The following is a 12101-nucleotide window of genomic DNA, read 5'->3' on the forward strand; positions in this document are numbered from 1 at the left end:
TTCTCTCCTATTCGATCAGTCAGAAGTGACAGAAGGGAGAGCAGCAGCGTCTGCTTGAGGCATGGTTGAAGGCAGCCGAGACAGTGTATTTTGAGAGACCATCGGTGACTAAACTGCAGCGAGTCACAGATCTCCGGGTTACTTTGAACTCCATGCTCATTCAGACAGTAAAGAGAGAACTTTCTCGCGAAACAAAGGCAGTTTGAACATAGTGATTGGCCGGGCGAATACCTGGCATATCTCGCCAGGTAAAAGAATGCCTCCAATCTATTGCATCAATCTGAGAAGACTCTGGAATGCTTACTTGTGACTCTAAAATGATCAATGCAGCATTTCGGAGATTTTACTCTGAACTATACTGGTCGGTATGCTGTGAGGATAGGTTGGCTAAGATGGAGTTTTTTTTTAAGAATCCAGGTGTAACCTTGGAACAGGCATCTCTCCTTAATGTCCCCTTAACAGTGCAAGAGATACTCGAGGCAGTAAAACAGTTCCAAAGTGGAAGGCGCCCGAAGCCTGATGGTCTCCCTTGTGAATTCTACAAAGAATTCATAAATATCCTCCCAGGGCTGATGCTGGACAGTTACAACTACTCGCACAGTCATGACTGCCTCCTGCCGTCCTTGAGAGAGCTAATATCTCTCTCATCCTCAAGAAAGAGAAGACCCTGGAGGACTGAGCTTCGTATAGGCCCATCTCGCAATTAAATTCAGACTTCAAAATTTTATCCAAAATGCTTGCATTAAGATTAGTGAAGGTGTCGCCCTCTATTGTTAAGGAGATCAAGATGGGTTTTCTAAAGTGCCTCAGGTCCTCCAATAATATTAGAAGGTTACTGAATATGGTTCAAGTGTGTCAGCAGCAATCGGTTCAGGGGTTGTTGATTTCCTTGGACACAGAGAAGGTATTCGATCGAGTGGAATGGTCATATCTTACTCTCTGGAATGGTTTGTACTAGGTGAGGTCTTTGTCAAATGGATGGAGGTCCTGTATAGTGACCCTCTGGCTGCGGTTCTTACCAATGGTGTAAGATCCAGTAATGTCAGTATCTGTAGGGGCAGTCAGCAAGATTGTCCCCTCTCACTGCTACTGTTTATGTTGGTGATTACTGGCAGAGGCTATCCATAGGGACCCTAAGATAGTTGCCCCAGAAGTGGAATCAAGGGCACATAAGATCACATTATATGCAGATCATGTTCCCCTCTTCCTATCAAACCCAGCAGTTTCTGTACCCCACTTAGTATAATTTATTAACTTATTTGGCTCTTTTTTGGGAAATAAGATGAAGTTTGCAAAGTTGGAGGCTATGCCCCTGGGAGGGCTTAAGGGAATACCTGACATTGAAGGTGAATCACGATTCCCCTTTAAATGGTCATGGGGGGGTTTCTTTAATTAGGTATTTTTGTTTCTCCCACTTTTGATCAGTTATTTAAGGCTATTTTTGCTCGCTTGCTTGACAAAATTAAACAAGATCTTTAAAGATGGGAGGCCCTTCCAATGTCCTGGTTAGGTCAAATAACCCTTATTAAAGTGAATGTTCTTCCTCATTTGCTATATCTCATGCATATATTCCCTCTGATGTTTCCCAGGCAAATATTGCAGAGACTTACTGGTTGGTTTAGTTCTTTTATTTGGCATCATAGGTGACTCCTCATTAAGCTCGCCAAATTGCACCTACCCCAAGGGCTGGGAGGCATAGACTTCCCGATATTAAGAGATACCAACTAAGCTCGCTTCTGTCGTGAGTGACTGGGCTTGTGAGGACCTGATGTCAATACGGTTGGATATCAAGGCCTCCCAGCAAAGTGCCCTCTTACTAATCTGTTGTTTATGGATAAGATGAGGACAGTTATGGAGTATAGGTACACAATCCTTTATCCAAAATCTGAAAATCTTCAAAATCCAAAGTTTTTCTTGTGTTTTTTTCTCCCGAACAAGGTTGTTTGGCATGCAAACAGTTAACCCAACTCCACACCCACTTGAGCCATGTCATTCAAATGTGACATGGGGCTGTGGCCAGCACTGGCAGACATCAAGTCTGTCTCTGGGCTCGTAGTACTCACAGGTGCATCTGCTGTTCAATAAGATTTTTTAAAAATTTCTCTGTTAAACTGTCACTTATTCCAAAAACTACCTGGTCTCGACGATTTCGGATAAAGGATTGTATACCTGTACTGTCGGAATCCAATCACTGTTGATACAGTCAAAGCATGGAGAGTAATGCGACAGGCTGAGGGCAATCTATCTAACACCATTCTCACACCTTTAGTTGGTATGTCAAGGTTCTGGCCAGAGATAATGGACCCTGGATTTAAATTTTGGGCAATTAGGGGAATGTCCTGTCTGGATGACATGTTTGAGGGGGAAATCATGATGTCCTTTGACCAGTTGAGCTGCAAGTATGGATTGTCTAGCAAAGATCTTCTTTATTTTTTCCAGGTCAGGGACTTCATCCAAAAAGGAACTACACTTTTGACCAACCCCTATAGATCTGATACAGAGAAGAGAGAGTTTCATGCCAAAAGCACTCTCTCGGTTAGTACTTTCTCCTGCCTACTTGGGGCAAGGCCTCAGATGGTATTGAGCAACTATGTGAGGTCTGAGTGCAAGATGTCCTCCAAGACATGGGAGGACATTTGGGAGAACGTGAGAAAAATCTCAGTCTGTAACAGAACATATGCCATGCAGTTGACGGTTCTTCATAGGATTCATTTGGCCCCAGATTGTCTTGGAAATTCAAAAAGGGAGCATCTCCAAAGTGCCCCAAGTGCAAAATAAGCACAGGTACCCTCTCTCATCATTTGTGTTCATGCTGCAAGCTTCGCAGGTATTGGAGCGCTGTGGCCGGAGTAATAATGAGGGTCCTGGGTAGTTGAGGTACACCCGTTCTCTCTTCTCCTGGGCTTGCTGAATTTACCTTCCTTAGATGTACATGGGAAAAAAAGCTTTTTAACATCTTCACTTACTGTGCGAGGAAGAACATTCTGATGAGTTGGGTGTCTGAGAACCTCCTGGGCCTATCGGGGTGACATAAGTTAATTATGGAACACGTCACTTTGGATTTCTTCACAAATATGGCTCATCATGAAACGGAACTTTTTTATACGACATGGCAGCCATTTTTGAATTACCTGGAAGCAGATTTGCCTGCTATTTTAATTAGGGCCTTTGTTTAGCCATGATGATTAGGTTGAGTGAACCTGATGCCCTGAGAGGAAGAATCCCGAATATATATGGATGTAATAAATAATGCTTTCGAAGGTTGGGAGCTTCAGTTTTGTTGCACTGAGTGACTTTATTTATTGATTTGTAGTGAGTATAGTTTTGTTGTGTTTTGTAGAGTAGGATAGTTGTTAGTTAATTGTAATTGATCTTATAATTTTATATTGTTATATTTTTGTAATTTTATAATTTTGTAAAGAAAGGTTTCTCAAAAACATTGTAAAAGTATATGAAAAACACTACCTTAAAAGCTGTTTTAAAGAATCTCACATCAGTTTACTGTTAATTAGCAAAACATATTCCAAACAAATGACCCCTTTGGAATTTAGACGGTATAGTAAGATTTTCAAACATTAAGAGGGTTGCCAGGACAGGTGAAGATGAACTATTTCCGTTGGTCTAGAACTAGGGGGTTTCACTTACATTCACTTACATGGAACCAGATCTATCAGCAATGAAACTAGGACTGAGTGATGAAAATAAAAAAAAGTAACCTTCCTCAAATGGAAGTTGATCATACATCAATTGTAAAGTTTAAATCTGTGATTTCTAATGTGATATTAAAGGATATGGGGCAAAGATCACAAATCAGCCATGATGTCATTGAATGGGAGAACAGGCTTAATGAGCTAACACTCCAGTGCCGATGTTCCTCTCTCCTGAAATCACAGATATAGTCCATAATTCTGAATCTGACTCAACACTCTTACTTGAGCAAAAAACGGATAAGTTTTCAATGCATTTCTGCCTTTCTAATGGTAGAAGACTCTGTTGTCACAGGGAAAACATATGCATCATTCAACGATCAGTCGGCTCTCAGCTGTGCTTTAGTAGTAATACCCTTGCCTCTGAGTCAGAAGATGTGTTCAGGTCTCACTCCTGAGGTTTGGGCATGATACTCTGGCGGTGTACCACACTGCTAAAGGTGGTGTTTATTGGATGAGTATCAACTTGAGACCCATGCTGATGTATCATTACTTTTTGAGTCCTATCCCTTTCAGATCTTAAGCAAGTGAGCCAAATACAGACTGTCTGCACCATAGCACTCAAGGAACAGGCTGTGTCTAGAGATTCGTCTGTATGTATATTAGTTTAACTATAATCTAAGCTGAGGTCTTGAGGAAAAAGGAACTAATGTACTTTATTTCATTTTTTAAAAATTAATTCATGGGATTTGGGTGCTGCTGTCACTTAATGATCCAGAAGCTAGTTAAAAGTTAACCTCATTGCTCTAGCTCTAGAATCATATGTAATCCAGATGCGTTTTTATTGTAATAGACAGCTTTTAATTCCAGATTTTATTCATTTAGATTTCTTCATCTACCATGGTGGGATTTGAACTTGCTACCCCAGAGTTCTGGATTTCTAGTCTAATGACATTATTATGACATTACCTCCTCACTGTTGCACTTTAATGACAAAAGAATATTATTGCACCTCAGCCATCTCAGATGAGTGCAAAAGATCTTATGACAATTTGAAGAAGACCTTGAAATTCTCCCAGTGTCATGGCCAATAACAATCACTGAAGGTTTTTGAGTATTATTGGAACAACACCCATCGAGTTAAGTGAAATGTATGACATCATTTTCCTGACATGTGCCTTGTACATAGTGAGCAGGCAGTGGGAAGACAGGACTGCAGAATTTCTAGCATCTGCCCTTGACTTGTTGCCACAATATATATAGCTGGTTCATTTTACTTTCTGGTCAATGTCACCACCAGAATGTTGAAAGTCAGGGGTTCAGTGAATGGGGTTCAATGAGATGGAAATCTGTAAATATACTGGTTTGGTGGAATTATTTTCAATTGCTATCAACACTGAAGATAATTCAGGTTCCAAGTGCCAATAAACTTTGAGAAGAAAGCAAATAAAGTGGCAGCAACTGAACAGTATGCCCCACTCAAAACAATTGAAGCATTATCAAATAAATGAGTCACATTGTAACAAAGCACAATGAACAGCAAGGTATGAAAATTGAAGTCATATATTAGATTTGCAGAAGACTTGGAAGAGACAAATTCAAGTAAAACATCTGATCTCCCTACCTTACAAAGAACACCATAAGTCAAGGGAGCAGAACAAGGCCTTTCAGCCCATTGAGTTAAGGATTGTTAGATCATAATTGATCTAACAATCCTTAACTCCACTTGTCTGCCTTTTCCCCAAAACACTTGATTCCCTTACTGATGAAAAATCTGTTCATCTCAGCCTTGAACATACTTAACAATCCAACAACTACAGGGCTCAGTGATGAAGAATTCATGACCTCCTCAAAGAAGAAATTCCTTCTCATCTCTAACTGAAATGTGCAACCCCTTATCCTGAGATTATGCTCTCTGACTGAAGGCTCTATCATAAGAAGAAACAATCTTTCACATCTACCCTGTCAATTCACAAGTTTCTCAGGTATGTTTCACCTTTCATTCTTTTAAACTCCAAAGAGTATAGGGACCTCTCTTCATAAGGAAGTCAATCTATACCCAGAATGAGCCTAGTGGACCTTCTCTGGACTGCCTCCAATGGTGGTATATCTTTCCTTAGATAAGGGACACAGAATAGTTCACAGTATTCTATCCGGGAAAAATGTCTTGTATAGAATTAGCGAGACCTCCCAATTTTTATACTCCCCTCTCTCTTAAATTAAAGTCAACATTTCATTTGTTATTCCTATTACCTGCTGAACTTCAATGCTAGCTTTTTGTGATTTATGCACGAGAACTCCCAAATCCCTCTCTGCTATAGCTTTCTACAGTCTTTCTCCATGTAAAATTTTAAACAACCATAACAGATATCACATCAAACAAGAAGAAATCTTCAGGTAACACAATTGAGAAAGTAAACAAGTTAATTTTACCAATAATTTACTGCTAAGGGAGAATGTGAAAGTCCAAACTAATTAAGAAATTGAATCTACAAATCAACTACTTCCGCACAGATCTATTGGCAGATTGAGAGCAAAAATCCAATATAAATTAAAGAAGTGGTGCATATAATTCATGCAAGATACCATGAAGAAATGACTAGCAATGTCTGAAAATTCAAGATATTGCAAAGAGAGAAGTGTCTGCTCTAGCAGGAATGATGTCTGGTGCAAAAGAAACACAAGAAGTTAAAGGTTTCCCAGTTCAGAATAGAACTTCAGACTATTTGGTCACTGCCTTTTCCCCAACAAACTGCTAGTTTTCGAAATCTGAAGAGAACACATTCAGGTATGATTGTGAAACTTTCAGATTCATCTGAATTTGTAAAGTCAAAGATTTAAGGATGGGGATGGACTTGTGATGGATGTAATTATATAAACAAATAATAATCGTTATCTGGTAAAAGGTGTGGTGGTGCCAACTGCTGTGTATGGGTTCAAAAGGGTTAGTTCTTTATTGTTTGCAGTAAACACCACTCACTGTGATGACATGGTGAGGAATTAATGGGAGAGTAAAGTAGCAAGTAGTAAAGGAGACAGACTTGGGGCTAGGACCTCTCTTCCACCTTTGTTGTAATGCAGAAGCAATTCTTGTAACCTGTAAATAGTTGCAGAGAAGCAAATTGTGTACATCTTTCTTATTCTTCAAGACTATTCTTGTTAGACCAGAAAGTGGCTGTAGCTTCCCTCACCCACGTTAGGCCACATAGTTTTTTCAAGAACTTGTATGCTTAGAGGCTACAGAAGGATGATAACACACACACAATAAACAACTACTATGAAGTGTCTTAGGCTATTTTACTACTTGGAGGGTGCTATTTAAGTGGATTGATATGTGTAACACTCTAACTGTGCTGCTTCATGGTTCTCTTAATATTAGAGAGATGCATAAACAAAGACATTGCTTCTTTCATGTACAGAAGTAATAATGATTTTTCTCCTTTTCCCTTTCCTGTCCCTGCTCCTGAAATGATCATGTGCTCCATGTGGTTTCATACAAAATGTGCAGTGTATAAATCCTATGTAAACTGAAGATGAGACCAGCAGGGAACAAGTTCTTTCTACTGTTATGATCCCAGTTGAAATAATTACCGAACAAATCAGATTACAGAAGAGAACTGGCTTGATGAGTCATAATTTTATTTGTTTTGGTTTTGATAAAATGGTCTCTTGCTGGATCATAAGCATGCAATGTTGCAGATTGTGCTTTAACAATAAAACAAAAGTTTGTTTCCAAAAGAAACATGTATAAAATAGAATAATTCAAACGATTTGTTTATAAGACTAATTTAAAGATTTTAAACACATGGTCAGAATATAATCACATTAATCCCAAAACACTTGTTTATAAATTGAAAAGAAATTAAAGTGGGTTTGTATAATACCCAAAACATGCTCTGGTACAAGTACTCCAAAACAACAAACAGCATCTGTTTCAAGCTGTAGGTTTAAATCACTGGAGACTTGAATTTTAAGCTAAAACTGTGATAGGTTCTTCCTGGAGCTATCATACACTTGAGCCTTATTGCACTCATCTTTAATAACCACTTCTAGTTTTTTTCAGTCTGGTTTGAATCGACACTAACTCTTCATTCTAAAGTTATAACTCTCTATATCATCTTCTCAGGAACATACTCCTTACAGCCATCCTATGCCACAATATCCATAGGACTACCACCACCCAAAGTTAAAAATGAAACTAATTTTTTCTCTCTCAGTCAAGTGTACCTTCCCCCAAACTTAAAGAAAATAGATTACAGTACTCTCTAACAAACCTTTGAGGCCCTATTATTTATCATGCAGGGTGACAAACAATCTAAGACAAAAGTCCATTAGTGCAAAAAACCATCCACTCTACAGCCAGTTTCAAAAACTCGTTTTAAAAGAAATCATCATTGTGAAAGAATAACAGTATTTGCAAGTTAACTATTCACTTCTTACATACATAAAAACTCACTACTAGTTGAACCAAAGATTTACATTAAAGATAGATGTGTAAATTTACATCACACGATTTACCCTAACAATTGTTTCACTGTGTTATCAAATATGGATGGAGAATGCTTTGAGGTGCACAAGCAACTTGGATTTCATTGTGAATGTTAAGCCTAATGTATTAAGATAATAAAATATTATAAGGGAATTTAAGGCTTAAAATAAGCTCTCCAGAGATTCCTGGAAGGAAATTGCATTGCAGTGGGAGTATTAGAAGAGAAATTACATGCCTAGCATAATTATTATTCTTTAAAGGGAGCAATTATCAAGCATAAACTGAAGGGAATTCGTGACAGCAGAGCTTGTAGGTTTGACATTCTCCTGCACCTTTATGTATGGTGAACATGTATGCAGGAAGTGCGTCTAGTGGCAGCTATTGGATAACCACATTTTGGAGTTTGAGTGGTAGGTGGACTGACAGTGGAGCATCCACAATACTGAGATTATCATGGACAGCTCATTCAGAAAGGTGGTCGCACCACAGGTAATGACTGAACAGGCAGGAAGAGGATGGGTGACCAACAGACATAAAAGAGGAAGACCGGTAATGCAGGAGTCTCCTTTGGCCATCTCTCTCTCTACAGATATATCATTTTGGATATTGTTAAGTGATTGCTTCCCAGTGGATAGCAGTAAAAACCAAGTCCACGCCATTATGCATGGTTCTGGTACTGAAGAGGGGAGGAGGAAGAATGGCAGGGCTATAGTGATACTGTAGGGTGTTCAAGAAAGAGCAGAACAGACAGACATTTCTGAGGCCACAAAAGAGCCAAGGATGTTTCAGAGTAGCCGCAGGGCATTTTGTAGGAGAACAGTGAACAACTATTGGACATACTGATGCTAATACAACCAACACAGGTTAAAAAAGGAATGAGGTCCCACAGGCAGAATATGGGGAGTTAAGACATAGTTTAAAAGGTAGGACCGCAGAAGTGGTAATCTCAAGATGCCATGTATTAGCAAGAGCAGGAATAACAGGATATACCAGGTGAATTGTGCTGGAGGGAGGGATTCAGATTTCTGGAACATTGTGATCATTTCTTGGGACAATGGGACTGGTACTGGGACGATGGGACCGGACGATGTCCCTGGAGACAACCAGTTCCAATGTCCTCAGTAAGATGTTTTCTATTGCTATGAGAGAGTGTTTAACCTACAATGGCGGAGAGGTGGAAAGTTGACCATGAAGACAGAGGAGAGAAAAATAAGGATAGAAACAAAAGACAGTGGAAGGCAGAAAGAATACAGGAGAAAAACAAATAGGACCATAGTGTAAACTAAAGTTTAGATGACCAACAAGGCTAAAAGGTCCAAAGGCTTTGTGGCTTAACAGACGATGTGGCTCAGAGTCAGTCAGCTGGGGTCTGAGCTTCAAACATTGTGACACATCAGGGAGGAGGAGAGTTACCTGGGTGCAGTATTTCAGGAGACAGTCATTCCCATTAGACAAACAAACTCGAATTCAGCCACTGATCAGGGAAAGGAGGTTGTGGCTGTAAATGAGGCAGATAGAAGGATCCAGGAGGTAGAATTGCAGGAGCCTCAGTCCCTGGCTTGTCCAACAGTTCAAGAGTTTTGTTCCCTGTGTGGACAGGAATAGGGACTGCAGGGAGGATGAGCAAACTGACTGCAGCACCGTGGCGCAGGGAGCCATTCAACTGGGGGGAGTGAAGAGAAATGTTGTTGTATTTAGGGATAGTATAGTTAGAGGCATAGACACTGTTCTTTGTGACCAGGATTGAGAGTCCTGAAGGTTATGTTGCCTGGCCGGTGCTCAGGTCCGGGATATCTCATCTGGGCTACAGAGGAACTTGGAATTGGAGGGGGGTGGGGGGTGGTTTGTACAGATCTAGTGGTCATGGTCCACGTAGGTACCAACAATATGGATAAAACTATGGCAGAGGTTCTGCTAAGGGAGTATTAACAGCTAGGAGCTAAATTAAAAAGCAGAACCAAAAGGGTAATAATCTTTGGATTACTACCTGAGCCACGAGCTAATTGGCACAGGATCAATAAAATTAAGCAGGTAAACATGTAGCTCAAAGATTGGCTTGGGAGAAATGAATTTGAATTCAGGGGACATTGGCACCCATACTGGGAAAGAAGGGACCTGTTCCGATAGGATGGTCTTCAACTGAATCATGCTGGGATGAGAGTCCTTGTGAGTCGCATAACTAGGGCTGTAGACAGGGCTTTATGCTAAATTGGGAAGGACTCAGTTATAGGGGAAATCAGAAAACCCAAATTAAAGGAGGAGATAGGAGTGCAGAACACAGGTGAGGTTATTAAAATCTCTAGCACAGACACAAATATCGAAAGGGTTAGCAATCAAACTTCACGCACACTTGACAAACGAATGACAATGAGAAGAGGGACGGTTAATATGCGCCTGAAGGTATTATATATGAATGCATTCAGTATAAAGAATAAGGCAAATGATCTTGTGGCACAGGTTGAAATTGGCAGTATGACGTAGTGGGCGTCATGGAGACATGGCTGCAAGGGGATCAGGATTGGGAACTGAATATTCAAGGATAAACATCCATCGAAAAGATAGGCAGGGTGGCAGAGGAGATGAAATTAAATCAATAGTAAGAAACAAAGTAGGGTCAGATGATGTAGAATCTGTGTGAGTAGAATTGAGGAATCACAAAGGTAAAAAAACCATAGTTGGAGATATGTACAGGTCTCCAAACAGTAGGCAGGAACTGGGTGCCAGATATACCAGGAGATAGAAAAGATGTGTGGGAAAGGCAAAGATGCAGTGATCATGGGAGATTTCAGTATGCAGGTGGACTGGGAAAATTGATTTGAAGTGGATTGCAAGAAAATGGATTTGAGGAATGTCTACTAGATGGCTTTTTGGAGCAGCTTGTGGTGGAGCCCACCAAGGAACAGGCAATACTAGTTTTAGTGCTGTGCAATGAGGCAGACTTGATAAAGTGAAGGAACCCTTAGGAGGCAGTGATCATAATATGATTAAATTTACTCTGCAATTTGAGACAGAGAAGATAGACTCAGAGGAAATGGTACTGCCGATGAATAAAGGCGACTACAGAGGCATGATGGAGGAGCTGGATAAAATTGACTGGGAGAGGAGACTAGTAGGAAAGGCAGTGGAACAGCGATAGCAGGAGTTTCTGGGATTAATTCAGCAGACTGAGCAGAGATTCATCCCGAGGGAAAAAAAGCACGGTACAGGAAGGATGAGGCAACTGTGGCTGACTAGGAAAGTCAGGGATAGCATAAAAACAAAAGAGAAAGCATATAATGTGGCTAAGGTCAGTGGGAAAGCAGAGGATTTGGAAGCTTATAAAGACCAACAGAGGGCAACAAAAAAAGAAATAAGAGGAAGAAGGTTAAATATGAAGGTAAGCTAGCCAGTAATATAAAGGAATTTTTAAATATTTCTTTAGATATATAAAAGACAAAAGAGAACAAAAGTGGACATTGGGCTGCTGGAAAATAATGCTGGAGAGATAGTAGTGGGGAACAGGAAATGGCTGAGGAACTGAACAATTATTTCGTGCCAGTCTTCACAGTGGAAGACACGAGTAATCTCCTAAAATTTCAAGAGAGTGAGCAAGCAGAGCTGAGCATGGTGACTATCACCAAGGAGAAGGTGCTAGAAAACCCAAATGGGATGAAGGTGGACAAATCACCTGGACCAGATGGACTACACCCCAGAGTTTTAAGGGAGATAGCTAAAGAGATAGTGGAGGTGTTAATGGTGATTTTTCAGGTATCGCTAAAATCAGGGAGGTTCCCAGAAGACTGGAAAATTGCTATAAAAAGGGAGTAAGGCAAAAGATGGAAAATTACAGACCCACTAGCCTAAGTGGTTAAGATCTTGGAATCCATCGTGAAGGATGAGATTTCTGAATACTTGGAAGTGTATGGTAAAATAGGGCAAAGTCAGCATGGTTTCATCAGGGGGAGGTCATGCCTGACAAATCTGAA

Source organism: Chiloscyllium plagiosum, unplaced genomic scaffold, assembly GCF_037043375.1.
Source record: "Chiloscyllium plagiosum isolate Xiang-an unplaced genomic scaffold, Cpla_swu_hap1 HiC_scaffold_29, whole genome shotgun sequence".
In the NCBI taxonomy this organism is placed as follows: Eukaryota; Metazoa; Chordata; class Chondrichthyes; order Orectolobiformes; family Hemiscylliidae; genus Chiloscyllium; species Chiloscyllium plagiosum.